The sequence below is a fragment of the Manis javanica genome, chromosome X (genome assembly GCF_040802235.1).
Source record: "Manis javanica isolate MJ-LG chromosome X, MJ_LKY, whole genome shotgun sequence".
Lineage (NCBI taxonomy): Eukaryota > Metazoa > Chordata > Mammalia > Pholidota > Manidae > Manis > Manis javanica.
The window spans coordinates 97,693,794-97,721,449 of record NC_133174.1 but is presented as its reverse complement, the minus strand read 5'-3'; the positions used below and the strand labels follow the sequence as shown (position 1 = coordinate 97,721,449).

Here is a 27,656-nt window from a genome sequence, read left to right as displayed (position 1 = left end):
AATGAATCACAAGGGATTTAGAAAATGTCTGGAGAAAAATAATAAATAAACACAATACACATACAGATGCAGATGTTTAAATACAGAAACATTTATCAGTATGTGTGTATACAAGGGTTTGATGACACACATATATTGCATTACTTTTTCATGAGTGACGTCCTAGAAGAAATGATACCACAGTAGCAATGAGAACCCCTAATGTCCAGATCTTGTTTGAACAATTCTCTAATAAAAAGAATCAGAGCTCCTTGAAGAAATAGCTCATTCAGGAAATGGGAAAAGAGATACAAAACCTGAGTCTGGAATACCTTGCAGTTCTAGAAAATAAGGAAGTGCTAAAAAAAATCCCTATATAGATGGGGATGTGTCAAGGTGGTACAGGAGCCAACCAAACGCGCCCCTATCGTCAAAGTTGGAGCAATTGAAATAACAGAAGAAATTAATTAGTACTGAATTGTAACCGAAAGTACAAAATTCATACACATGTTCCATACTGATATAAATAAATAAATGAATGGGACAGAAGAGACCACGTTCTCTTGCATAAGAATTCTCAATAATTTATATAGATACTTTGCCCTAAAAGAAGGGGAACATAGATCCCTATACCTTAAAGTGTAGCTGAGTGTCATGACTTCTTTCCCCAAAGTACACTATGCTAAGGGGGTTGGGGGAAAGAGCAACCTCCCAGTGAAGAAGCCTGACAAACTCTACTTCACCTAAGGGATCGGTGTCAGTATCAACAGTGACAAGTCATGATGGAAGTATTTACTTTTGATATGAAGTGATGATAATGGTACTTCTATTGTATCCTCACAAAAGAAAACAAGCCATAACTTTAGTTTAATTATGATTTAAAAATCATAAAAATTCCAGTAGACGGACATTCTAAATAATACATGACCAATATGCCTTAAAATTGCCAAGGTCATCATCAACAAGGAAAGCCTAAGGAATTTTTACAGCCAATAGGAGCCCAAGGAGACATGACAAATAAATGTGATGTAGTATTCCAGATGGGGTCCTGGAACAGAATCAAATCAGGTAAAAAGCAAGGAAATTTGAATAAACTATGTACTTAGTTCATAATAATATATTAATATTGGTTCATTAACTATAACAGATATACCATAATAATGTAAGATATTAATAATAGGAGAAATCATGTGAGGTGGTATATGAGAATTCTCTGCATTATATTATCCATTTTTCCATAAATGTATAACTGTTCTTAAATAAAGCCTATTTAGAAAGCCTCCCAAATAAGAAATCTTCAGGCCAAGATGATTTCACTGGAGAATTCTGTTAAATGTTTAAATAATTAACACCAATTCTATATAATGTCTTCCAAAAAATAGAAGCAGAGGAAACACTTCCCAATTCATTTTATAAAGCTAATATTATGTTGATACAAAAGCCAAAAACACTACAAAGAAAAGGAAGAAAACTGTATACTAATATCCATTCTGAATACTGATGAAAATTCCTTTATAAAATGTTAGCAAATGTAATTCAGCAATGGAGACTGGTTCAATATTCAAAAATCTGACATTTTAATTTATCAGACTAATAAGTTACAAAAGAAAAATTATATGGTTTTATCAATCTTTGCAGAAAAAAAACACTTGAAAAAATTCGACACTCATTCATGATAAGAAAAAATCCTAAGAAAAACTGAATAACTGAATAGAAGGGACGTCCTCGATCTGGTAAGGGTGTTGTATTAGTTTCCTAGGACTGATGTAACTACAAACTGGGTGGCTTCAAACCAGAGGTTTACTGCCTCCAAGTCCTGGAGGCCAGAAGTCTGAAATGAAGGTGTTAGCAGAGCCCTGCTCTTTCTGAAGCCTCCAGGGAAGGATCCTTCCTTGTCTTTTCCAGTTTCTGGTAGCCCCAGGCTCCTTGGCTTCTGGCAGCCTAACTCTAATTTCTGCCTTCACTGTCACTTGGCATTTTCCCTGAATGTGTCACTATGTCTGTCGCTTAGTCTTATTAGGACACCAGTCATATTGGATTAGGCCTCATTCCAATGACCTTATCTTAACTCGATTACATCTGAAAGGACCCTATTTTTAAGTGAGGTTACACTTGCAGGTACTATGAGTCAGGACTTCAACATCTTTTCAGAGACACAATTCAACCCATCATGTCCACTCTGCAGCCCTCCAAGATTATGTCCTTTTCATGTGCAAAATACTCTGACCCCATCTCAGTATCCCCAGAAGTCTTAATCCATTTCATCTTCAACTCTGCGTTCTAAAATCTCACCTTAATATCAACTCGGAAAAGTCCCACTCTCATCACCTAAGTCACACACTGGTGAGACTCTAGGTTTGATCTATTCTGAGGCAAGTTTCCTCTCCAGTGGGAAACAAGTTACCTGCTTCTAGAATACAATTGTGGGACAGGTATACGATAAACATTCCCATTCCAAAGGGAGGAACCTGAAGGAAAAAAGAGTTCATGTGACCCAAGCAAGTCCAAATCCCAGCAGGGCAAGTCTTTTCTGCTGCTTTTTTTAATGGGACTTTTTAGGGTTTATATATACATTTTAATCAATTCATTTTTAAGAGTAATGTTTTAAAGTTTCTTATAAGTATTTATTTGTATTCTTTATTTTTGTGATTTTTTTATTAAAATATAGTTGATATAGAACATTATATTGGTTTCAGTGATGACAATTATATACATTATGAAACGCTCACCATAGGAAGTGTGGTTACCATCTGTGAACATACAACATTACAATATTATTAGCTATATTCCCTATGCTGTATTTCCAACCTGTGAGAAAATTGTTTTATAATTTGAAGTTTAAACCGTTTTATCCCTTTCATGTATTTCACCCATCCCTTCACCCATGGCAACTCACAGTGTATTCTCTGTGTTTGAGTGTCTAGTTCTGGTTTGTTTGTTTCTTTTGTTTTTCAGATTCTACATATAAGTGAAACCATATGCTATTCATCTTTACCTGACTGACTAATGTCACTTAGCAAAATACCCTCTGGGTCCATCCATGTTATTGCAAATGGCAGAATTTCTTTTCTTTTTACGGCTAATAATATTCCATTGTGTATATATACCACATCTTCTTTATTCGTTCCTCTATTGATGGACACTTAGATTGCTTCCATAACTTGGCTACTGTAAATAAGCTGCAATAAACATAGGGATTCATATACCCTTTTGAATTAATGATTTTATTTTCCTTGGTATTGTGTTTTAACTTACTGTAGGTCTAGCAGATTTCCTGTATAAATTTTAACTTTGTTTTGGGGTACATAAGAGTTAATCATGAGTAATTCCTTTTATATTTTGAAATAGCCGTGGAAGTACAATGAAAGCTATTTTCCTTGGATTTTATTTTATCTAATTATAAAATTACTATACTTGTTTGGTTCATTTTTTCACATAGGCCAGATTTATCTTTTCCTGTCTTTGTATAGTATTTTTCAAAGTTATATTTAGCAGAATATGTAAAACATCAATTGGCTGTCCTTTGTGAAATATTTTAAAAATTAAAGGAATTCTAAAGTTTCATTTCTCCAAACCTCCCATTGTGCTACTCCCCTGCTTTCATATTCAAGTATTTCAACAGTTTACTGTATGTGCTTCAAGTTCTCTTATCTATGCTTTTATCAGTAATTATGTCTTACGAAGAAACATACAGCACCTTTTTCAATATGTATGTTTTATGATATATGATATAATTTTTTACTTAATTCTATAATTCTATTTTACTGTTTTTCTGTGTTAATACATTTAAACTGTCCTAGTCTTTATAATGTATACATAAATTTTAATTTCCAAATAGGCCAGTTTGCTTTTCCTCTTCTTGTGACAGCTTTCATTTTGTCTTTTTTTTATTGTCATGATGTATTTTACTATAATGACAAATACTGTAAATATTTATTTTCCTTAAGAATATTGAGGAAATATTCTTTGAATGCCAGGGTTATGGTTTCAGGCTCTGACTCTAAAGATAATTTTAGGGTGCTTAAGTGACAATCTATGAATGACATGTGCTGCATATTCCACAGAGGCAGAGATCTATAGCAAAGGCATGTGCTGACAGGAACTGAAAACCAGCTCCTGGTACTTGGGGCTCCAAGTGACCCTTGCTTGTGAGTGAGGGTGCTAATTACAGGTAGACAGAGGGGTTTTGTCCCCTTCTGCCATGTGATTCACACCTGAGGCCCGTACTGCAGGGATATGACAATTTCTCAGATATGCCTCCCTTCTCTTTCTCCTTGAGAACTGGCATCATTAGAGCCATGTGGAAATGAGAGTGGAATTAGGATTGGGTGACTTCTGAGATGTCCTTGAGCCCCAGCATATGTTATGGACATCTTGTAAGAGTATGCTGAGCTGGGACTGGAACACAGGTGTGTGTCTGACACCAAAGCCAAACTTGTCGACACTTCTGTTTAAACACTGATTCCCCAAACCTTTGTATAGAAATATTTTCATTGCAGTACATATCCCCTGATAAGATTCTGGTGTTTCTTCTAATATTTATCATCCTTTTAGTGGATTGGGACGCTGAGGTGTCTGAAGTAGAGATTACAATTTTGCCTCTGAGGATGAATTCACACTCTCCAGTTGCCATAAAGAACTGACGCTAACCATAAAAACGATGCATTTTTTGTTTCTGTGACACCTGGACTATGCCATCTTACCATTTTACCCTGGGAGGCGAAACACTTAACTTGGATGTTTACAGACAGAGAGTATGTGATACCCACATCAAAATAAGATAATTTGGTTGTTTACCATCACTATGAGTGTTTGTGTATGTAAGAGCACTGGGGTAGTCACTGAATATATTGTTGCAAGTGTAGGGGCTGATTACTGCTGTTTTTGTTGGGGAGGTTGGCAGTCACTGGTGAGAGCAGACTGAAGAGGCTGAGTCACTAGCTTTTCCATCTACTCCCCTGTTTCTGTGTCCTTGGATGGCACCCATAGTGTGAGGGCTTGTGACTTTGGGTTCTGTAAAGCTAAATTTATAAATGTTTTGACTATGCATTCCTCTCCATGAAATATTTTCAAACCAACCATAAAAAATGTATATTCAGTTATACTACACCTACATATATTAAGGAAACTTGGGGAGGGTAAATTATGAAGGCACAAATTTTGAAGCCAATGCATTGTGAGGTATAATAAACATAATGTAAACACATTTTTTTTCCTGGACGCCAGTGGATTATTTGCACACCTCCTAGGTATCTGAATACCACTTTGGAAACTACCACTCTAAAGGAAAACTTTCAACTTATTACATAACTAATTAAAATCTGTGGACAGCTCCCTATTATTATATGCATAGCATTCCTTAATAAAGCTTCTGGTCTCTGTGGTTGAATTTTGATTATGGTTTTGTTTGATGTAACAGTTTTTTTCCCATTCATTGATTGTGTTACAAAAGAAAGGCAGGGTGGGGGTGGAGGACTGTGGAGGGCAAGCTGTCTGGTCTCTTTTGGAGGGCACTCATCCCACAATATGGACCCCCCCTCACGAACTCATCAAAGCCTGATTACCTAACAAAGACACCATGTCCAAATACCACCACACTGTAGGCAAGGATTTCAGCACATGGCTGTCGGGGGCACACAATTCAGTCCCTCGTATGTGCAGAGCCCAGTCCTGTAAAAGCTTCTCTCACGTTCTTTATTCGTCCTTTACAGTCTTGGGTTGGGCAGCATGCATGAACCACTCTCCAGCTCCAACTGTAATACTTCCACTCTCCTTTCTCACAACATCCGTTTCAACTTTGAATGTCCTTTTCTAAGTAGCTTTAATAACGTTTAAACATCCAAATTCTCCTTCTCTCTTTTGAGTTTGTTTTTTTATTAACCATGCTGATATTTGGTCTATACACTTTTGTTTCCTTCCTGAAATAACTGTGTCTCTGCCGGCACGAACCCTCCCAAGGTGGAAATTGGGGGGGAAAAGCACACTTGGCAGAACCTGGAGTGCTCCCACACGGCGACTACGTAGTTTTACTGACAGAACTTAAAGGTAGAACGTAAAGGAGAAGACTTGCGCAGGCTTGCAGGATAAGCCAGTCCGGTCTCTAAGACTCTGAGTGAGCCAGACAAATTGATCACTCACTGGACCGCGGGCAAGTCAATCGACTCTTGAGCAAATGAGCTTAGAGCTCGCTATTTCGGAGGCGTTCCTTTGTTGACATTTCCACGCTCCACCTCCCGTTTCCGGCCTGCCTGAACCTTTCCCACCTCATCCCACCCGCTCAGACGCAGGCTCCCTCCCGCCTCCCCATCCCTCTCGCCTCCCCCGTCCCTCCACTTCCTGTCTCAGACTCACGTTCACAGACTGTGGTCCCGTTTGCCGCCATCCTTTCTGCCCCCCCCCCTCCCCCAGCACCTCCCAGCAGGCCCAGCTGCCAACAGCCCCCCTCAGCGGCAGTCACCTCCTCGGCCACCAACTTGACTGAGATTGTCATCCCAGCCTGACAAGTGCTCCGCTTGAGGCACTGACTTGCATGTGCCTCCTGCCATGTCTGCCGCAGGGAAGCGAGCCCCGGCTCCAGGTCGTAAAGGCAGAGAAGGCGGTGGGAAAGGCAGCGACCCCACACCCCTCAGGGTCGGGGTGTCACCTTCCGAAGGGCTAGAAGAATTTGAGGGGCCACGGCCCTTGTGGCTCCCCAGGGGCTCTCCATACCTGGAGCCCTCTCCTCCAGACCACAATCCCCTGGGGTCTTCAGCCCCCAAACACCCTGCTACTCCCAAATCTGCCTATATCCCAGGTCCTCCTGATGCCCCTGGATGTCCCCCTGATCCACAGGGCCACATTTCCAAGGAAGAGCAAGTATTACCTCCAGAGCGAGTCTGCCCCCTTGTGGAGGCAGCCGGGAGTTTGGCCCCACTTGTGCATAAACCTGCTCTCTCACTGAACTTAAACAACTTAAAGTAGACCTGGTAACCCCTTGTTATTGTTATCTGTAACAGCTCAAATGAAATTAAAAGAGAGTCCTTGGTGGGCTCTTGGTACTAGACCTAGAGCAGATTTCAGGCCATCTGAGCCTGGGCGCTAGCTTCAAAGCTGCCTCCCTAAGACAAAAATATGCTGGTGTTACGGGTTGAGTTTGTTCTTGGTTTTTGTCTCTGCTGCAACAAAGAATTCAAAGTCAGAGACACACCAGTGAAGCAGAGTGAATGTTTTATTTGAATACACTCCAAGGGAGGAGCAGGACATCATCCAGGTGGACAAAGGCAAGGAGTTGCGTCTTTGACTGACAAGGTGAGGTTGTTTGATTTACAGGTCTTTCTATATCGTCATCCCTCTCGGTCAGCATGTCAGTTCCCCAGGGTGAGGTGTAATTCAGGTAGTTCTTCGTTCCGTTCGACTGTTCCCCTGTTGGGATCTGGTTGGGAAGGAAGTTATCTCTCCGCGAAGCCTTTGTTGTCTTCATGTGGGACCCCTGACTTAGGCAGAGTCTGGGTGGCTCTTCCCCTGAACTTTAGCTGGGGGGCTTTGGGCTTTGTCTTTGAGCCTTATCTTCCCTTTTCTAGCTGCTCATGTCTATCTTTTTACCTAACATCCCCCCTTTCTTTCTTGCAACAAGAGCAAGGACCATCTCCAGTAAAAAGTTCACAAAAGGGCTAGAGACCCTTGGCTCAGCCCCCTACTGAGGACCGAAAGTCTTTTGCCAGAGAGTGAGTAAAATGGTCAGGGAGTGGAAACGAGGTTTCCAGGAATCCTTAATATACACGCCTTATGCCAGTGGTAACAAAACACACTGGTGAAGCCCTGATCTGGGTGGCGATTAGACTGAAAGAACATAAAAATATAAGAGTCAACAAGGTTATCAAAGTTGGAAAGTTTAAACAGGCCACAAGAAATTGTGTCTCCTTTACCTGGATATTTTATGAGAATGGGTATTATGTCACGTTGGGACACATGCCCCTTACTTGGTATTGTGAAGCCAAGCATTTGATGAAGTCCTAATAGAGGCTACAGTTAGACATGTAAGGGTACATGGAATCAAGGTAAAAGTTTGTAGGAGACATGATGTGTTTGAACAGGATTTATGTGAAGTGGCTGTGTTACTGGAGACGGGTTCTTGCTCTCATTGCAAGAAAGAATTCAAGAACAGACACAAAGAGCCACTGAGCATTAAGCATTTACTTAGAGAAGAAACTTTCAGAAAAACACAAAGAATACATGCCCGAGAGCTGGGGTGTAAGCAGACTGAGAGAAGGTGGCACCAAGGGAAATAAGTCGGGAGCCGTTTTTTTATACGAAGGGAGATGAATATTCACTAAGTGAGATTAGGCTTCAAAGGGGACAGGTGGAGTCTCCCTGGAGTTAGGGCTTGCTCCACCCTCATGTCAGGTGGGGGATTTTGACCATAGTTGGTTCTCTTTGAAACTGTCCTGTTGAGGTGCCGTGCAGGGAGGCATGATTTTTACTATGCTGTGATGGAGGGTCATGAATTCTACTATGTCAATGAGTGCATAATGTATTTGGAGGTTAAGTCACAATCAACTTCTCCTCCATGTTGGAACCAGCCTGTCTAGGCCGATCTATTATCTGTATCCTCACCCCCATCCCTCGGGAACTGCTTCTACAGAGTGCATAGGATGTAAGCAAGCAACCAGCTGAAGTCCTGCTCCCCCTTCCCTGCTTATGTCTAGCTATCTACCTACTCTAACAGCTGCATCTTTTTTATGTGATTGTATTATGGGTCCTGGGACATTGTATCTGACTGGGGAATGCTTTCCCAACCTACTATTGTAAAACAGAAGGCATTTAAATCCACTCCTCAAGCAAAGTTAATTTGCACGTTCAGTGGGAAAGAGGAAGATGGCCTGAGTCTGCACAGTGTGGAATAGAAACTGGAGTGCTGGTAGGGTCAGATTCCCTAGGACATACGTCCTCAGAGACTGCTCTGTACAACTCCAGGGGCTACCATTCACATTTATATAGGACCCCTTAAACTCACCCCTTGGGAACAGGAGCAGGGATGGGGGAGGTTGACTCGAGGGCAGCCATCATCAGCCCCACTGAAAGGCAGGGTATCTAGTGGCAGCTAGGACTCCAGTGAAGAGGTAGAGGTCTATCCATTAGTGCACTGAAACCCCCTCCCTCCGTAGGGTCTCTGTTCCCTGGGCCTATTCCCCTCTGCTACACTGAGCTTCTAAAGGTTGGTTTGTAAATGTCAACCTGACTTGCCCAAATACAGTTGATCATTTTGCAGCGTATACAAATATCAAATCATTACGTTGTACACCCGAAACTAATATAATGTTATGCATCAATTATACCTCAGTATAAAAAGTGGGAAAACATTAGATACATAAAAAGGCCCATTTCAGTTAGACCATGAAAACTGAGGGCCTCTGGTGGCTAGAAGTGGTAATGACAACCGCCCTTCCAGATGGGAGACACAAATTACCTGATGGAGGGGAAGGAAGGAGTGAGGTGAAGGCCAAGCGCCAAGAAGTTGGAACAGACAGGAATTGCCTCCTGTCAAAGTTGTCCCATTAAGAAACAGGCATGATGAATACTTACATATTTCAGATGAGAACACTGAGATTGGGAGGCTGTGACACTAAATTTTCAGATTTGTGGTAAGATGCCCTGTTTGGGGTACCGTGCTACTCATCTCTGGTATAAAAGCCTTTGAGTGAGTGGACCGTGTTCCCTGCTCCTGCCCTTCCATGGTAAGGGAGGGAGACACTGCCAGAAGATGCTCTAGATGTTAAAAGACAGGTTTCTGCAGGCTTTGGGGAGAGAGCTGTGACCTACACAAATTGTGACTACTATCCAGCAAAGGTGAAGACAAACCCTACAAAATCAGAATAAAATATCCAGAAATCTCTCTCTGTGTGACACTGGGTCAAAGTTGTTGGTGACATTTTGCATACCACAAATGAAGACAGATTAATGTCTTTACCAGTGGACAGCTTTCTGATTGGCTTGGTGTTAGGCAATGGAGGTGGCTTTTCTGCCCTCCCAGTGAGACAGGGACCATGGGTGTAGTCAGAGTAGGGTGAGGGCCTCCAAAAAACGCAAGGCAGGATATTTGCAGTCAGAGCAATGTAACTACATTCAAGGAAAACCCCCTACTAAAACTCTGTGTTAAATCTTCAGCACTAGAGTCATTCTTCAGTGAGATCAGTTGGTGTACGCCAGATAAAGAAGAGTAGCACATGTTTATTTTATGCTAATTATTTATAATCATGTATAAGATTCACTTTAACATGCTAAAAGGCCCAGGCCGTCTTTCCTCCTTCAGATCTAATGAGGTGATTTTGCCAACTGGGCAAACTAATTTAGCATGCAAGCCCAGCCATAACACAGTAAAAGGCAAGAAGGATTCCACCTTAAAGATAAGATTGCACTTAACTTACTCTTTAGCAAACAATGCCTCAGCCCACCTTGGGGTCAGGCTGAGCAGATGGCCTTGTTTAGTATGCCCCCAGACCAAGATGCTGGTATCTCCGGGGAGAAATCAACAGAGCAGGAGGTTACTTGTATCAAGTTACTTGTAAATATCCTAGGGCCACTTAGTAAGTCCACACCCCTAAGCTTTTTTTCATGTTCTCGAAAAATCCTCATCTGCCTATAAAACCACTAGAGAAACGTACCACCCCGGACTCTCTTGTCCCCTCCTGGCATGAGCTGGAAGCTCTGTCCTTTCACTTTATCTCTAAATAAAAGCCTCCTCCTTGCTCTCCTACCTTGAGTGTTTGTGAAGCTCATTCTGCGGCTTCGTAAACAAGAACACCGGCAACACCAGTATCTTCTTCTTGGAGAAACAGTATTCTATGGGGGCCTGAGGAGTCCTTATGGGTGCCTACAAGTGTTCCTCAAAAAATAAAAAAATCAGTTAGAGAAGGGTTTTGAGCAAGACACTTGGAATTCTTCTTAGAAGAGCTGTTCTTGGCTTAGCTTGTTGTCGGGAAATTTTAGAGGTTCAGGGGACCACAGAATCTCTGGTACAACTTTCCATATGAAGAAGGGTTTCTTCTGTCACGTTCCTGACAAGCAGCCATTTGTGATTTGTATGAATGGCTCGAGTAACAAGAAACTCCCTCCCTTGAAAGATAACCCATCGCATTTTTGGGTCTTTGCACATATAAACCCCTGCAGGAATTCTATGCTGGCCAAGCATAGATAGTCCAGTGACTGAATGCACCTGGTCAAGCCTGAAGGTTGTACTAGCCCACCCTGGGAGCCAAAAGTTGTTCATTTGATATATTTTTCGTTAGAAACGGAGTGAAAGTTGGGTGGAGGAGATAAATAGAACAAATTTCTACATAGGTTCTCCTGTGTTTGCTTTCTCTTAGAAAGTCATACAGAAGCATAATTCTCTAGTTTTAGACCTTGGCTGCTACTAGCATTCTGTTCCTGTATTAGGGTTCTTCCGAGAAACAGACCCATAGAATATGTATGTATGTACGTATGTAGGTAGGTAGGTATTTACTGATTCTAAGAACTGTCTCGTGGTTATGGAGGCCAAGAAGTTCTGCTGTCTACTGTTTGCAAGCTTGAGAACCAGGAAGGCTGGTGGTGTAATTCAGTCAGTCTGAAGGCCTGAGAGTCAGGGGGCTGATGAGGTCAGTCCCAGTCTGGGTCTGAAAGAGGGAGGACAGGAGCATCAGTGTCTAAGGGCAGGAGGTGGATGCCTCAGCTCAAGTAGAGAGAACTAGCTCATCCTTCCCCCACCTTTTTGTTCGAATCAGGTCCCCAGTGGACTGGGTGATGCCCGCTTGCATTGGTGAGGGTGATTGTCTTTAGTCAGTCTATGGATTCAGATGCTAAGCTCTTCCAGAGACACCCTCACAGACACACCCAGAAATAATGTTTTACCAAGTTGACACATTAAAAGGAACCACCACAGTTGCTGTGGAAAATACTGCTCTCACAGCACATGAGATAAGACACACATTATTTATAGGATGATGACCCTCTGTATGGGACAAAGAAAATGGAACAGCTCCTAGGTATCAGGTTGCTCCAACAAACAGATTTGTTGATATCTGTATATCTCTAGTTGGGAATGGAGTGGGTAACATCTTTATAAAATAGTCTTTCATAGTAAGTTTGAGAAAAAGGCATTTGTGAAAATGAACAGAGGGAAACCTCCCTGCAGGGGAGACAGGAGGCCAAATGGGAGAGGGTATCCCTCCATGTCAATTATAGGACAAATTGTCAATTACAGACCCCAGCAGAAGAATCATCAACAGGCAGGAATCATCAATTACAGGCCCCAACAGGGAAAGATGGCCCTTGCATCACCTACAAGAAATGGACTAGCCCTGCAGCTCAGCCAATGAGGAACCATTGCCACTCTGAACTCTTCTTGCTTTTTTCCAGTGGGCTTTTTGTTCCAAACAACCCCTCCCAACTTCCTTCTCTCCACAAAGTAACAGGCCTTCTCCTTTGTTGGTTTTGCTGTATGTTGCATATCCCACATTGCAATTCTCTGCTATTCCCCAATAAACTCACTTTTGCTGGTGAAATAGCTGTTTTATTGTTAAGGTTAACATTACTTGGCAATCAGAAGTGGGATCCACAGAAGACCCCCCACGACAGCTCTGAGACTGGTGAGTAAAAAGGTGCTGGTGTTCCTGGAAACAGGTCCTTGTCACCAAACTCAAACCACAAAACACAACGACAAGGTTTTGAGGAAAGGAAAGGAATAGTTTGTTCCTTTGCCAGCAAATGAGGCAGTGGCAGGCTCATGCCTTAAAGGACCGTTGCTCCCCACAAGCACAAGCAGCTGTGGCTCTTAAAGGTGAAACTGGGGGACAGGGGCTGCGGTGTTCACAGACACATAAAGTAGCAACTTGCAAGGATGCGAGCAGACATTCTTGTACGGATTCCACTGCTTTTTGTTTCTCTTACAGGTTCCTCCTCAGTACTCTGGGACAGGATGGCTTCTGCAAAATCAGCTTTCTGCTATTATCTCTGACCCTGAAAACAGGGAGTTGCATGTCCCACATTGCAATTTCTCCCTCAGAAAATGGAGAGAGAGAGAGAAACTGCCACCTGCTAGTGGTAACAAAGTTTTGGGGGCCACTTGAGTTCATTTTCAAGTTAATGTTCATGTTAAATTTTAAATCCCAGGGATTTAATTCAGTTTTCCTGTTATACTGGCACCCACACAGCCCACTGAACTCAGGGTCTACTTGCCAACCTGGCATTGGAGGGCCAGTTTTCTCCTGGATTTCGAGCTCTGCTACTTCTGTGTTTCTGAGCTCTCTAGGCATGATTCAGAATCTGTTTTAAGGCCTTATTCTTTCTGGGAGCACCCAGTTCCTTCTCAGAACTGGGCTGTTGCCAGGGGAACTGTGCTGGCCTTTGGTCTGCATCCTTTGGGGCAGGGGACTTTTCCCGCTGGAACTATGCCATTGAAACTGCTGGCCTTCAGTCTGCATCCTTTTGGGGACTGGACTGCTCCTGTTGAAACTGTGCTTGTTGGACCTGTGCTAGCTTCAGTCCAAATCCTTTTCAGAACGAGGCTGTCCCTACCAGAACTGGTGCTGGCCTTGAGTCCAACTCCTTTCGGACCCAGAGTGCTCCTGTTGAAACTCTGCTGTTTAGGGATTTTTATTTGTGCTCTAGAGAAAAACCTTGAAGAAATGGGATCTCAGACATCAAAATGCTTTCAGGACACCCCCTCTTTCTGGGACACTGGCCAGTTTTGTGTTTCAAGTCTACTGTTCTTCCTCATGTGCCTTTCTAATGAAAAGGACCAACTTAACCCAAAAGAACACCAGTGGCCATTATGGGGAACTTCTGATTGCTCCAAACTTATCCCTCTCAGAATAGATTAGAAAGCCACAGCCCCAACACAGAACAATACAAATCTGAGTGGGGGGCCTATTGTAGTTGATGCCTTGAGGCCTCCAAATATTTTCAGGATTTGGAGTTTGCTTCTTTGTAAAATAACTATTTCTAAACTAACTGAGGCAAACAAACAATTGAAAGAAGCCAAACCAGCTTCTGAGGGCTCTTTCTCTCCTCTGTCCTCTTCTTTGTCTCCACACACGTGACAGCCACCTTGCGCTCGGGCCTGTCTTTGGTGCCGTTTTCCCCTACTCCCTCTGCATTGTCCCCTACCTCTTCTACACCCTCTACTTTCTCCCGCTAATCTTTTTGCCAAACTGCCCTTTTCCCCTGAATCTCCCCACTCTCTTGTCTCTTGAATCTGTTACAAAACCTGCGTCTCTAAAGTTAAGTCTTCCAGGGAACCAAAGAGACCCCAAATTTCTTATGTTCCCTGGACAAAGGCCAAATTGTGAGCCAAGGTAAAAGAGTTTCCTACAGCCACCGAGGAGCCCCATAGGTTTGCTGAAGAATTTAACGTGGTTATTCAAACTTACTAGCCTGGCTTCTCAGATTTGTATCAATTAGTCCACAAGACTGTCGGTGACAGCCGGGCCAAGCATTGGATGAATTAGCCCAATGGGAACATTCTGAAAGGGATTTAGAGAAACAGACCCTATGCTTTTGGTAAAGTGCTAGAACACTCGCTGGAAATCTCCACCAAGCAGTCAGAGTAGCTTTTCCTAAGCCTGTAGATTGGAACAAAATTCAGGCTTGCACGCAAAAGCCTAATGGACCTGCTCGTAGTGATGACAATCGGCTTTAGATTGTTCTCAAAGAAAATTGTGGTCTTCATTTTGATGCTGAATCCACCCGGGGAGCATTTAACTCTGTTGATGGGCTGAACTTGGATCTTTGTCTCTCAGTTAACAGGACCAGGATGGAATGGGAAGCTATGTCCACTCCAGATTTAGTTAATTTGGCAAACCAGCTTGTTCACACCCTAGATGAGTCACCCGAAAGACAGACTGCTCAGTTCCCAACTTTCAAGTCTGGCAAAGGAAGGCCCCTAAACGGAACCAAAAAATCTTAGTTTTTGCTCTTACTGCAAAGAGACTGGGCACTGGAAAAAAAAGGCTGTTAAAAAGTAAGCGCTTCAGTTGCCTTCATTCCTCTAGTCAGCTTTCCCTGTGTCCTCCCAGTTCCCAAGGACAGAGCTCCAAGAAACCCCAGGGGCTCTTCCCAGTCCTCCCTCTGAACTGGCTCCAAGAAACCACTCTCCAGATTGGGACTGACTCTCTCTCTGTCCTTACTGACCCTGGTGCTACATTTCCTGTGCTCAACTCCACTGCTCCAGAACAGCCCCTGCCTCAGAGTACTACCACAGTTCAAATAGCGGGGTCTCTAACGGACCTCAACGTGTTCCTGTCTCTGAACCTGTTCCCCTCGGCTTAGGCCCTGGGAGAGATACACACCCTTTTCTTTGCAGTTCCTCTGCCCCTGTCCATTTACTTGGTCAAAATTATCTTCAAAACTTAAAAAAAAAAAGCCAGAATTCCTTTCTTCCCAGAGGGGGAAATAATTCTAGAATCTGGCACATTCTAAAGGCCAGAGTCTAAACGCTTATCCCCTTGTCTCAGTCTGTTCTGCTCCTTTCTCAGGTCAAGACCTCATTATCTCTAAGTGGATCGATAGCATAGCCTTCTTTCTTCGGTTTACTGCACTTCCACTATGATGTGTGTAGGAGTGATTTTTATTATTATTATTATTATTATCATTCATCCCACCTAGGGTTCACTGGGCTCTTAGAATCTGTGGCTTATTGGCTCTGGTCTGCTCTGGAAAATTCGGGGCCATCATCATCTTCCCCATTTCTCTCTCCTGTCCTTCTGGGACTCAAATGAAATATACCACAGACCCACTCACTCTGTTTGTGTCACTTGTTGTACGTTTTCTTTTTCTTTCATGGAATTTGTTTCTCCAGGCAGAATTCTGGGTGATTTCTTCTGATCGATCTTCCAACTCAATAATTCTCTCTTAACTTTATTTTCCTTCATTGCATTTATCACCACCTAACAGTTGTGTTTGTTCTGCTGTTAAACACATCCATTAAAGTTTTTTTGTCATTAAAGTTTTAATCGTTACATTTCTTGGTTCTAGGTGTCCTATTTGATTATTTTTCAAATTGACTATGTTACTTTTCATGATTTTTCTATTCCCTGCATGTATTATATTCATAAGCTTATCTTTTATTTTTTGAACCATAGGTGCTCGTAGTCTGGGTTGCATAGTCCTGATACTGAAATCTTTCTGAATTTGTTTTCATTGTCTATTTCTTCTTCTAGCCGTCACTTAGAATGTATTTCTTCCTCGTGTGTGCACTTACTCTTGACTATGTGCTGATAAATTATGGAGGAATTATTTGTAAGACTGATTTCAGACCCAGGAAGACAGAATCTTCCTGCAGAGAGTATTTTCACTTGCTTTTGCAGATGTCTGGTGACACTACCTGTCCAAGACCACGTTAATCCAACCTCAGTCACTGAAGTTCCCTGGATCACCCGGGTCCTGAGTATCTAGGCGGCAAGGGCCTTCTTATTTCTGGCAACCACACAGTGGCTGGGGCCAGGTCGGGGTGGGAGAGCAGTAGTAAACAGATCTACTCAACTTGGAACTTGGGCTCCAACTTTTTTCCCTTTGCCCATGAGATCATCAAAACCATAGCTCAGTTTTGTAACTCTTTCTTCCACATTCAGCAAATTTCCTCAGGCAAAAGTGGCTCTGAGTGTTGGGCTTACTTATTTGGGTACTTACCTTCTTCTAGACCTTAGCCTTATCATTTCTTAGCTCTTACTGAAGAAAATCTCTTTTTATATTTCACCCAGTTTTTTTCCTGGTTGCCCTCGTTGGGATGGTTAGTCCAAATTACTCAGCCTGCCATTACCAGAAGCAGAGGTGTGCAACACCTTCCTAACTGCTCTCCTTGGCCCCAGTTTCTCTTCCAGCTCCTCCTTCCAAAGTAACTGAAAGCTTCTTCTTGAATGTGTCATCCCCCTGCACAAGTCCTTCCAAAGCTTACCGTCGAGTGGCAAATAGAAATCGAATTCCTCAGCTTTTCCTATCAGATCTGAAACTCTCTTCCTTGCTTTACCTAGTCACTGAACGGGTATTTACACAGAGTGTTGCGGCACTCCCCAGGCCAGGTGCTACCTATTCTTTTGACTCTTACCTCTTTTATCTCTTGTCTCACCTCCCAACTCATCTTACACTCCAGCCAGACTGGAATACTCTGTGTCAGTAACGTGGCACAGCTGGGTGAGAACACACGTGGGCTAACTCCTAGGTCACTGCTCTTTCCTCTGCTCCGTGATCCCAGTCTGGATTCAGTGTGGATAGTCTAATATCCAGGATGTATATTCTCATAAATTAACGAGGCAAAAACTGAAGCACAAATCATGCTGGCTTTTTCATATTTCTTGTTGCTTTTGGGCTGTCATGTGAGTCTGGGATATAACCTCTGGAAGTGAATTCACTATTGCCATCAAGTTTTTGGCCATCACCAAAGTCACAAGGACACCTAGGGGGAAAAAAAATCAGGCTTGCTTTCCCCACCAAATGAGGGACTGACCTGACTGTGCAATCTGATTCCAGGGTGCTAGGAACAACCTGCTTCCAAGCCATCCTACTGCCACCTGCTGGCGGCTGCCCAAAATATCATCCAAAGCCAACTCGCTGAAAACCCATGGTTCTGAAAGTATGGCAACCTGGAAGTAAAGTTCTCGTTTTGGCCTCTGCTACTATGTAACCTTGGGCCAGCCCATCCATCTTCCTTCTCAAGGCTTCACTCTTCCCCAAATGTGCAACTCGGGCCCTTGGACAACATGACCTGTATGACCTTTCATTTTTGTTTGACAAGCAAGGGTTGTCTCTACAAGGATGCCTGAGTGACCAGGGACACAGGAAGCAGGATGAAGAGTGACAGGGGTGGGCTCAGCTGACCCATTCCTGTTTGTGATGGTTAGCAGTATATGGATCTCCCCACCTTTTCCCCCCCTAATCTTGCACCCATGTGGGAAGGACACATTTGCTGCAATGGATGGAAAAAGAGGGGGAAAAGGAGAGGGGAAAATGGAGGTGTGGCCATGCTTTGCTGGTTGAGAGGAGGCAGGGAACTGTGAGACACATATTTTAAAAGTGTGATTCTAGAATGTTAAAAAAAAAAACGGTGTGGTGGTGGTAGGGGGGTGGGTGGTGGTGTTGAGGTGGGGTAGAGTTAAACCTTTAGCTGTGCAAAATACACTCAGCCATCTCCCTGCCCAGGGGTTCCACAGAACTGAACATTTGCAATATGCTGGGCACAAGCAGTCCCAACTCATTTCACCAAATGCTGAAGGAAAGGGGAAAGGGACAATGGTCCTGTTTGAATGTTCTAGTTAACTGAAGAGTGAACTTGAAATCCATTTTGATCTCAATACTTTGAAGTGGCATGCCTTAGGAGGCCCCCCAGTGGTGAACACGACTGGGCTTTCTTTGCTGATTGCCCATCTGGCTCATATGCTCTGAAGAGGCCTCTGTCTGAATGTGCTTCAGCATGGACCTGAGATGGGAAGGACTGAGAGTAATTCTGGAGGCATTCCTTCATCATCTGAGATCCTTGTATCCCACAGGGCAATGTTCAGGGGAGTGGAAAGAATAGGATCCTTCTAGTCAAAATGCCAGGCTTTCCCGCAAGATGGGGCCAGAATGCTGGATCATCAGAGGGGCCTGCTCTCCACAGGCTAACTCCCTTGAAGATAAGATACACTGACCTTTGTCTTCTTTTCGTCTTCTATGGTGTCACCCATGAAACTCTGCTTCAACTGTGCATCCCCTACTTGGGAGACTGGGGGCTGGAGCCCAATTTCTGTCCTGATGAACGGTCACTCCGGCTATGGCCAGCGTCCCTGCGCCCCATCATAAAACCCATTGGCTGATCCTCCACGCGGCCATCCAGAGGCAAAGCCCTCGGGTTCACTGGAGGTTCAAGGATTGAGGAATGACCAACAGTCAAGTGGGTACCTCCTGATTCCCCAGAATGTCCAGCTCTCTCAGAATGCAGATTCAGCCAGGACAGTCAAATCGCAGACCTCTGTTGCCACGAAAAGCAAACTCTTAGACATATGCTGTTCCTAGAGAAGAGTAAACTTTGCATTTTTGCAGAGGGAAGGTGCAGAGTAGGGTACCCCGAGCCGCCTGCCCTGGGCCCAGTTGTCCAGCAGCCAGGGGGCTGGAGGCGGCCTGGGAATGACCGCAGAAGACTGAGAGAACAGAACACTGGGCAGCACCCCAGCTGCCCTAGGAGGCACAGTCGCATCTTTTGGTAACATGGCTCCTGGCAGCTGCCCGACTGGCTAGACTCACGATGCCACACACTGGGTGCAGCCAGCTGCCTGCTGGGCTCAGTGCCTGCCCAGTGGCAGACGCAAGTGGCTTCTGACTCAGTGCCCTAAAAGCAGCTGGACGCACCCTGGGGGCACACTGTGTGGAGTAGCGCTGCCACAAGGCTGCTCCTCTCCAGGCTTCAGGTCTACGGACTCCTGGCCAACTTCCCCACCCTGGGCTCCCTTTGCCCTCAATGCACACTTCTTAGAGGGGATCCTTTGCAGAAGAACCAGCGTCCACCACCTGGCTCCTTCTCGCCTCATGCTTTTCTTCCCACCCACCTCTGTGCTCTTCCTGATCCGCGGTTGTTTCTTGTTCTGCATGGGTCGGAGCCATGCTCCCCTGGGCTTGCTGTCAGCCACTGTGTGCCTGCTGCTCATCAGCACCTGGCTCTTGGAGGGTGATGGCCCCAATCCCACCTCGAAACTCCACTTTGACCTGTCACCTCTCCTCCTCCGACATTCCCAATATTGTAAGTGGGGTTGCTAGGCCGCCATGAGCCAGGAGGGCAGTGGGGAGAACGGGCGGGTGATCTCTTGCAAGGAGTCAGCTGGGGGAGACATGGACCTGGGCTTCTGAGCCCGTGCCCATGCACCCTCTCTGTCAGCTCCTGGAGGGGTTGTCAGTGGCAGTGGGGGTGATCAGTTGAGATGGGGCCCTGTACTGCATTACTGTGGCACCTGATAATGGCCGATGTGTGCCCAAATCTTACGGGGTTGGGATGTCAACACCCTCGGGTCCACCCACCCATCCCTAGGGACTAAGGTCCCAGGCAGTTCTCAGTCATGTGCATTGACCCCTGAGTGTGTGTGTGTGTGTGTGTGTGTGTGTGTGTGTGTGTGTGTGTGGTGGGGGGAGGGGGGTTATGGGGTGAGGACTCTAATATTTTGTGCTGTGTTGATATCTGGTAAAATTGGGAGGGCCTCCAATGGCGTAACTGCAAGTTTCTCTCCCAGCTCCATTTTCCTTGGCCAAACAACCCTCCTTATCCAATGGACCAGATGTATTGCTGTGGATTATCCCTGGGTAGTTGTGTCAGTTCCCAGTTAGCAAGCAGAGTTATTCAAACGAGCCAGTCACATCCTCCCTGGGGAACCTGGGGTTACCTCATCCTCTTAGCAGGGCAAAGCCTGTCTCCCACAGACCATTCTGGTTCATGCTTCTTCTGAGGGCAAATCTCCCCTCTCCCCCGCTCCCCATGAGTCCTGTGTGGCAATGCAGTGGCCTCCTCTTTCACACTGTGAATATACGTGATGGTTGATCTTTTATGTCTAGTGTTGGGTGTTGTGTTGAGCCATCCTCATAACTTCAGGGCGGGACTTCCTCCTTCACAAACAGAGGGTGGAAGAGATGATGAAAACAGTTGTTGTTATGCACAAGATGACCCAGCCACAATCAAAGACAGCTGATCAGTTTTAACTGGCTGGTCCTTGGCTAACTAACTGGTTCCTTGATACACTGAAGGCTGCCTGGGATGCTAGTGGGTTCGTACTTGCACTTGAATGGCGCTGTGTTGTCTCTGCTGGGTGTTGCTGTCTCCTTCTTCCCTAAAGCACCCTCTCCCCAAAACAAAAATTGTAGCTAAGTGACTGTATCCCAGTGTGATGTGCCATCGAGTCTGGGCTGTGCATGGCAGGTGGGGTCTGAGTCTCCTGCCCATAAAGGTGGTGATAATCAGCATCCTAACCAGACAGCACTTGAGTCTCACTTACTACTGATTCTGCGGGTGACTTGTCAGGCAGTGACCACTGCGTCTAACCTAGTGATCATTTGTGGCATGCCACCTGTGCTTGTGGTAGCCATATATACATTGTGATATGCGCTTTTGGGATGGCCCTTTATTAGGTTGCCTGGAAGAAAGAGGGCTACTACCACAGGGAGAATTAAGCATGACATCCTAGTTGCCTCAACAGTGATTGTTCAGGTCAGGGTAGTGAGCTTGCACATCTCCCGTGCTGTGGCTTCCCTTGCTGCTGTCCTGCACATTCTCCTGATGCCGAAGACTATTGAAGTGCACACCCAGTGTGGCCTGTGGCCCAGGAATTGGTGAGAAAAGAAAAGGGGAAAAAGCATTTGGTATGGAACTGCTCTCCCAGGGCAACGTCCCCATCTCATATGCCTTGGCTTTGCTTACCGTTGCTACTTACCCGCACACCAGAGGGGCTAATATTGTGATCATGAGGCCACAGATAAAATGGCTCCCCCATATTTCCAGGGTGAGTCTTCCTCCCTTCCTCACAAATGGAGTGAAGAGGAGGCGATGAAAACAGTTGTCATCACACGCATGGTGACCCAGCCACAAGCAAGGACAGCTGATCTGCTTTAACTAGCTGGGCCTTGGCTTACTAACTGGTTCCATGATTCATTGAAAGCAGCCTGGGATGCTGGTGGGTTTGTGCTTTGGTTGGGGCGACCCCTCACCCCGGCCATAATCAAAACAGATGTGAACCCTGACCATGGAGGAGGACACTGCTGCCAAACTGGTGGGCCTCTGGGCCCATAACCACTCAGAAGGTATGGACTGCTTGTGATAGGATAGAGATAAAAACTCAAAGCTGCAAATTTGTATGACTAGAAACAAAATATTGTGATGGAATTTGTACAGAGAGGAGAGGCACAAAAGGAAAAGAAACGAACATGGAAAAAGGAAAAGAAACGAACATTTTTATAAACGCTTGGGCTGTTGCCTAAGAGTTGCCCCCTCTGGGTTAAAGAACTCTGGGAATTGCTTGCCTCACAGATATCTAAATCAGACATGATGGACTGAACTGGGTTCCTCCCAAATGCCTCTGTTGAAGCCCTACCACCGAAGTTGACTGTATTTGGAGATACAGCCTTTGAGGAGATAATTAAGGTTAAACAAGGTCCTAAGGGTTGGGCTCTAGTCCAGGGGGACTGGTGTCTTTAGAAGAAGAGACTCTAGAGAACTCTCTTCACATGTGACAAAGGGAAGGCCATGTTAGGGCACAGTAAGAAGATAGCCATTTGCCAAGGACAGAGTTATTATGAGAAACTGACTCTGCTGGCACCTTGATCTTGAACTTGTAACATTCAGAACTGTGAGAAAAGAAAGAAGTCACATATTTCCCTGGAAACTAGAGGTTCCCCATCCTCTTGATAATACAAAGCCTGCTTTTGTAGTTTAAGCCACCCAGTCTGTGGAGTTTTGTTATGGTAGCCCTGGCAGAGATAAGATACATAAGATAGCAGATGCCTGTACATGTGCAGTCAATGCTTGTTATTTGTGCTAGTTATGTTCCATAAAGTCACCATGAGTATGGAATGCTAGACCACTGCTTCTAGGAGAAATACAGGATTAGGTTCCTGTGAGTCTCTGGTCACAACATTTCATAAGCTAGTCACTGCATAAACTTGTTTTATGTGTGTTTTTGTTTAGACACTGCGTGAAGTATATTCTTGATACATTTCCATTGAACTCACAGACAACAGCACTGCAACTCGTGCCTAAACATGTGTTTTCTCCATAAGGCACATCACAGCCTTCCTGTGCTTAGGAACCCTGAACAGGGCTTCAGCACTATGCCGGGGACCATTTTAAACTGTGAAGTCGTTAGCAAAGGGCACACAAATGTGAAGAATGTGGCACTAAATATACTACCAAAAGATCACTTGTTTACACCATGAGAGCTGAAACAAGGTCAAGTGCTGCCTTGTCTGACCTCAGCTGAGAATGTGTGTGTCAAATAACTCTAGTTTTTTGCCATCATACACTTGTTTGCAAATGACCACAAAAATGCTCCAAGCATTGATTTTGGGGTTACAAATACGATCTAGTGGTTAGGAGAATTTTCCAATACAGAATCTGCAAATAATTAGCATCACCTGTATGAAGGCCACGGTATAAGGCCTCAACAGGACACGATTTATATCCTCTTTGGAGTTCCAGAACTCACTGTTAATGACCAAAGCACTCTTTTCAGTTCTCAGAATCCACAGTGCTGGGCTCTTTGAAAAAGACAGTAAGTGGAACTTCCAACTGCCCTGTAGGCCCAAGGCTGCTCATTTAACTGACAGGCATGAAGGGCTCCTCCTCAAAGAACTTCTATATAAGTTGCAAAGTGGTAAGTGGATCTGCTCAAGCTGTCACTATTGCTACAGGCATTGAGTTGTCTAAATTCATGCCCCTGTGGGACTCCCTGCACCAGTCCCACACAGGTCCCTCAGTTGTCTTTATTGGCCCTGAAGGAGGATACCTCTGAAGTTCGTGGTTTTGATGACTACTTCACCATGTGGCTTTCTCCCTTCTGGGCAAGTGCTTATTCCACTTACTAGGGAGGTACTTCTCAGACTTCCTAAATGTCTCACGTCAACACCAAGGTTTAAATTGGTGTGAAGGCATGAAAGGGTGAATTATGGCACAAGGCTAAAATTAATATTATATGTTGTCTTGACATCTGGTAAAATTGGGAGGACCTTGAATGGCCTAACCACAAGTTCTTCCCACTCTGTGCCCATGGATAATGTCCCCTGTCCAAGCAAGCCTCTGTATTAGATAGACAGGTACGGTTCCTACTGATTCCTACCTGGAGGGTTTCCTTTCCATGCTAGATGTGGAATTACTCACACAAGCCAGTCACATGCTCTTCTGGAAGCCAGAGGTACCTCATCCTTTCGATACTACAAAGCCTGCCTCCTAGAGACCCTGGTTTATTCACTCTCTTCCTGAGTGCAACATCCATGTGGCCCTTTGTGGTGTGCTGCGTCCTCTTCTCTCGGGCTGTGTCGGTGACTCGTACACCACTGTCATGGCATCTGTCCAGTGTCAGGTGTTGTGCGTTCAGCCATCCTCATGACCCTGGGACAAGAACCCCTCCCTCATCAATGAGGTAAACAGGGTGTGATCATAGCAGGGGTACAGGGTGATGGGCAAGACACAAAACACAGACATGAGGGACAGACACTTGTTTGAGTCCTGACTTTAGCCCATTTCCAGTGTGACTGCGTGTATGTTGAGGGACTGGGGGGCCCATTTCAATGCCACCAATAGAAATTATTGCCTGAACTTCACTGGAGCCCAGACAATGCAATCTTTGGCTGTATGTTCATGTGGACTGAGTTAGGTGTTTTTTCTTAGTTATTCTTGTGGAACTTTCGAAGATACAGGTTTTTTTCCACGTTTGATTTTAAATTTAGGTCTGTGAGTATCTGAAGAGATGTTAAACAGTCATCCACTTGCATGCAGATCATACAGAAATATGTATTTGTAGTGGCTATAAGATCCTGAGTTCTAGCACACGGGGAACATGTGGTTGGAAACAGGTGGGAGGGCATTAATTCAGAAATAATTTGTGCATGTACTTTGGAATATTGCAAAATGAAATTTTATGATTAAAGATAATTGGGAAGAAGTTTTTAAATAGCAAACCAGAAATTAACATGTACCCAGGGGGGGAAAGAAAGGTAGTTGGCACGTTTCCAGGTAGACGGCTCTGCAGTGCCTACAACCCACATACCAGACTGTGCTAGTGAACATGCGTGCACGAGCACACGCACACGTGTGCAGGCACACACACACACACACACACACAAACACTTGTAGGGACTGATGTTCCTTGGTCAGCCTGTGAAAGAGCCCAAGTTACAGTGATGCCAGGTTCAAACAGAAGCTTTATTACTTCCTTTGTTTCTTGATTAACATCTGTAAGGAAGGGAGAGGTAGTGAGAACAGGAGGAGCCAGGGAAAGCTAGCAAAGCTGCTTCCCTCTGGGCCAGAGAACTGGCACTCCTAGTGTTCTGAAAAGCAGCTCTTACAGGGCTTCACCCAGTCCAGCACCTGTCATGATATGGGGCTAAAGCCATCACTCCAAAGATATTGTGGAGTGAAGGAATGAGTGAGACACTGCTATTATTCTTTCATCCATCTGTTCTTAGAGCACTGGAATGGTGACAGACAACTAGGGAAGGAGAAGAGTTGGAGCAGTAAAGTCCCAAGGAGGCAGGGAAGTGGTTACTCCCAACGCTTTTCTTGCCATCCTGAGCGAATGAAGGACGACAGTGATGGGATATGGAGCTAAAGCCCATACTCCAAAGATGGCATTTAGGCACTTTATCTGGAGGCTTCTTGTCTTAGTTCTGGCTACTCTGACACATACCGTAAGCAGGGGGGCAACAACAGGCATTTGCTTCTTATGCAGGAGCCTGGGAAGTCCCAAGATCAAGGTGCTGGCCAATTTGCTTCCTGGGTGAGCTCTCTTGCTGGCATATGGATGGCTGCTTTCTTGCTGTGTGTTCACAGGATGGAGACAGAGATTTCTGGTGATTCATTAATCCCATCATGGGGATCCCCCTTTCGTGACCTCATCTAAGCCTAATTATTTCCAAAGGGCCCCACTTCCAAATACCATCACGTTAGGGTTTAGGCCTTTAGCATATGAACTCTGGGAGGACACAAACATGCAGTCCACAACACTTCTCTTTCAATTATCCTGTTAGAGGTGTTGGGAGACTTTAGCTAAGCCTCCATATGGATCATTGTTAGCACATATGGTGGACCCTCTGGGCAGATGAAGTATAAAAAGTTTCCTTCCTCTGGGCTGCATCCCTGTGCAGGTGAGGGGAACGTAGACTGCATTTCAGCTCCCACTTGCTCTTTTAGCTGGGAGCCGTCAGACAAGGCTCTGTGCTGGCCCTTTAGGGTCCCTAGGATTCCGCCAAAAGGGAGGGAATTGCCAGAGCGGCACTGAGTGATCTAGAATGACAAGTATGACCCTGGGACTGGTAGGGGGTGGCGGTGGCATGGGATCCCTGTCTGCCTAGCCCCGCTGGGGTTTGTTAACTGCCTAATACAGCTTCCATCCTCTAAAAGCATGTGGGAGGCCTGAAAGGCTGTAATAAAGAACTGTGTCTATGGTAACCCCTGCCACTACATAGCACTTTATTGGGGCTTGTTCACAATAGCCCTGAATGCCAGACATTCACTCACACATGAATGTACTTAAACATTAACATTCCCCGACACACGAACATGTTCACATATTAGTTCATCCACAAGAGTACATTCCTGTTTTCACTTACATTCACACATAAACATACACACATCCTCCATTTCACATATGAACATGATCGCACACACCCACAAACACAACATTCACTCACACACACTCACAAAGTCACATAGAATGCCCTCACATTTATCAAGAAACGGGAGTAACTCATGCATTCACACAGTCACTTATGCATGTACAAGTTCACACATTCACACAGTCGATGTACTCCTGAGCACTGACACATTCACACACCCCAACATGTACTCACACATATGAACATGAGCACACATTCACACACAGAAGGCTCATATTCACTCATACAACCATACACAAACTCACACACACTCACACTTGTACATGAAAACACATGGACACACTTACGCTATCACTTCCACACAAACACACATTGCATTACACACAAACATGGTCACACTCACTCACACAAATGAACATACACATTAACATGCCAAGACACATATGCATATTCATTAACTCACACACACATGCTCCTATATTCACTCAAACTTGCATTTTAACAATATGCACACATATCGGCATTCTCATGCATTTACTCAAACATAAATATCCTTGTACATTGACTCAAACACAAATACAGAGCACACATTCCCATAAGAACACACACGGATATGCTTATACATTCATTCAAACACATGAACATGCTTACATGTATATACTCTCATAATCACTTGCACACAAACATGAATGTATTCACATATACACCCCATGAGCCTGTTTACAAGCTGACATGTGCACTCATTAACACATTTATGCATGTGGACATGGTGAAGATTTGCACAGAGATGTTATCACATATAAACACTCTCATGCATTTGCCCACAGAAATGTATGCACACATAAAGAAGCTCACACAAATGAACATGGTTACACATTCACTAGCAGATGAACATGCTAACATAATGTACATACTTACAAATTCACTCATACATGAACACACATAAACACAAATTCACAAAACTGTCACACACACAAGCTCAGTCCACTCTCACACATGGACATGCTCACACACATGGACATGCTCACAGATTTACTCCCATGTGGTGTAATAGACACTCACATACACTGACCCCCACACACATACATTCATTCAAACACACATATTATACTTAAATTAACATGCTTGTGCATTCACTCACACACCTAAATAGGCCCCATATACACCATATCAACTCACATGTTTTTTCACATGCACGAGCATTCTCAGCCTTAAGATGCTCACACACTCACACGTACATTCAGTCACACACACAAACACGGTCACGTATTCCTACAGACACATAGACACACTCGCATATAATCATTTGCACACACACGTGAAAATGTTCACACATGGCCACTATTCACTCACATGTTCACTCACACATGGCCATGCTTCCAAATTCA

The 27,656-nt window shown here is 44.5% G+C and overlaps 1 long non-coding RNA gene across 2 annotated transcripts in view; it reads right to left on the bottom strand.

The window, feature by feature from the left end:
• Window positions 1-7,178: 7,178 nt before the first annotated feature.
• The window catches only part of LOC118970971 (uncharacterized), a 31,872-nt gene continuing 11,394 nt past the window's right edge, over window positions 7,179-27,656 (bottom strand). The window contains exons 3-4 of one of the 2 annotated variants that reach the window (XR_012127518.1): window positions 10,713-10,840; window positions 7,179-7,380 (exon numbers count right to left, since the gene is read on the bottom strand). This is a non-coding gene — a long non-coding RNA (uncharacterized lncRNA). Of the gene's footprint in view, window positions 7,381-10,712; window positions 10,841-23,565; window positions 24,044-27,656 lie in introns of those variants that run through there. The other variant, XR_005059200.2, reaches the window with a different exon arrangement.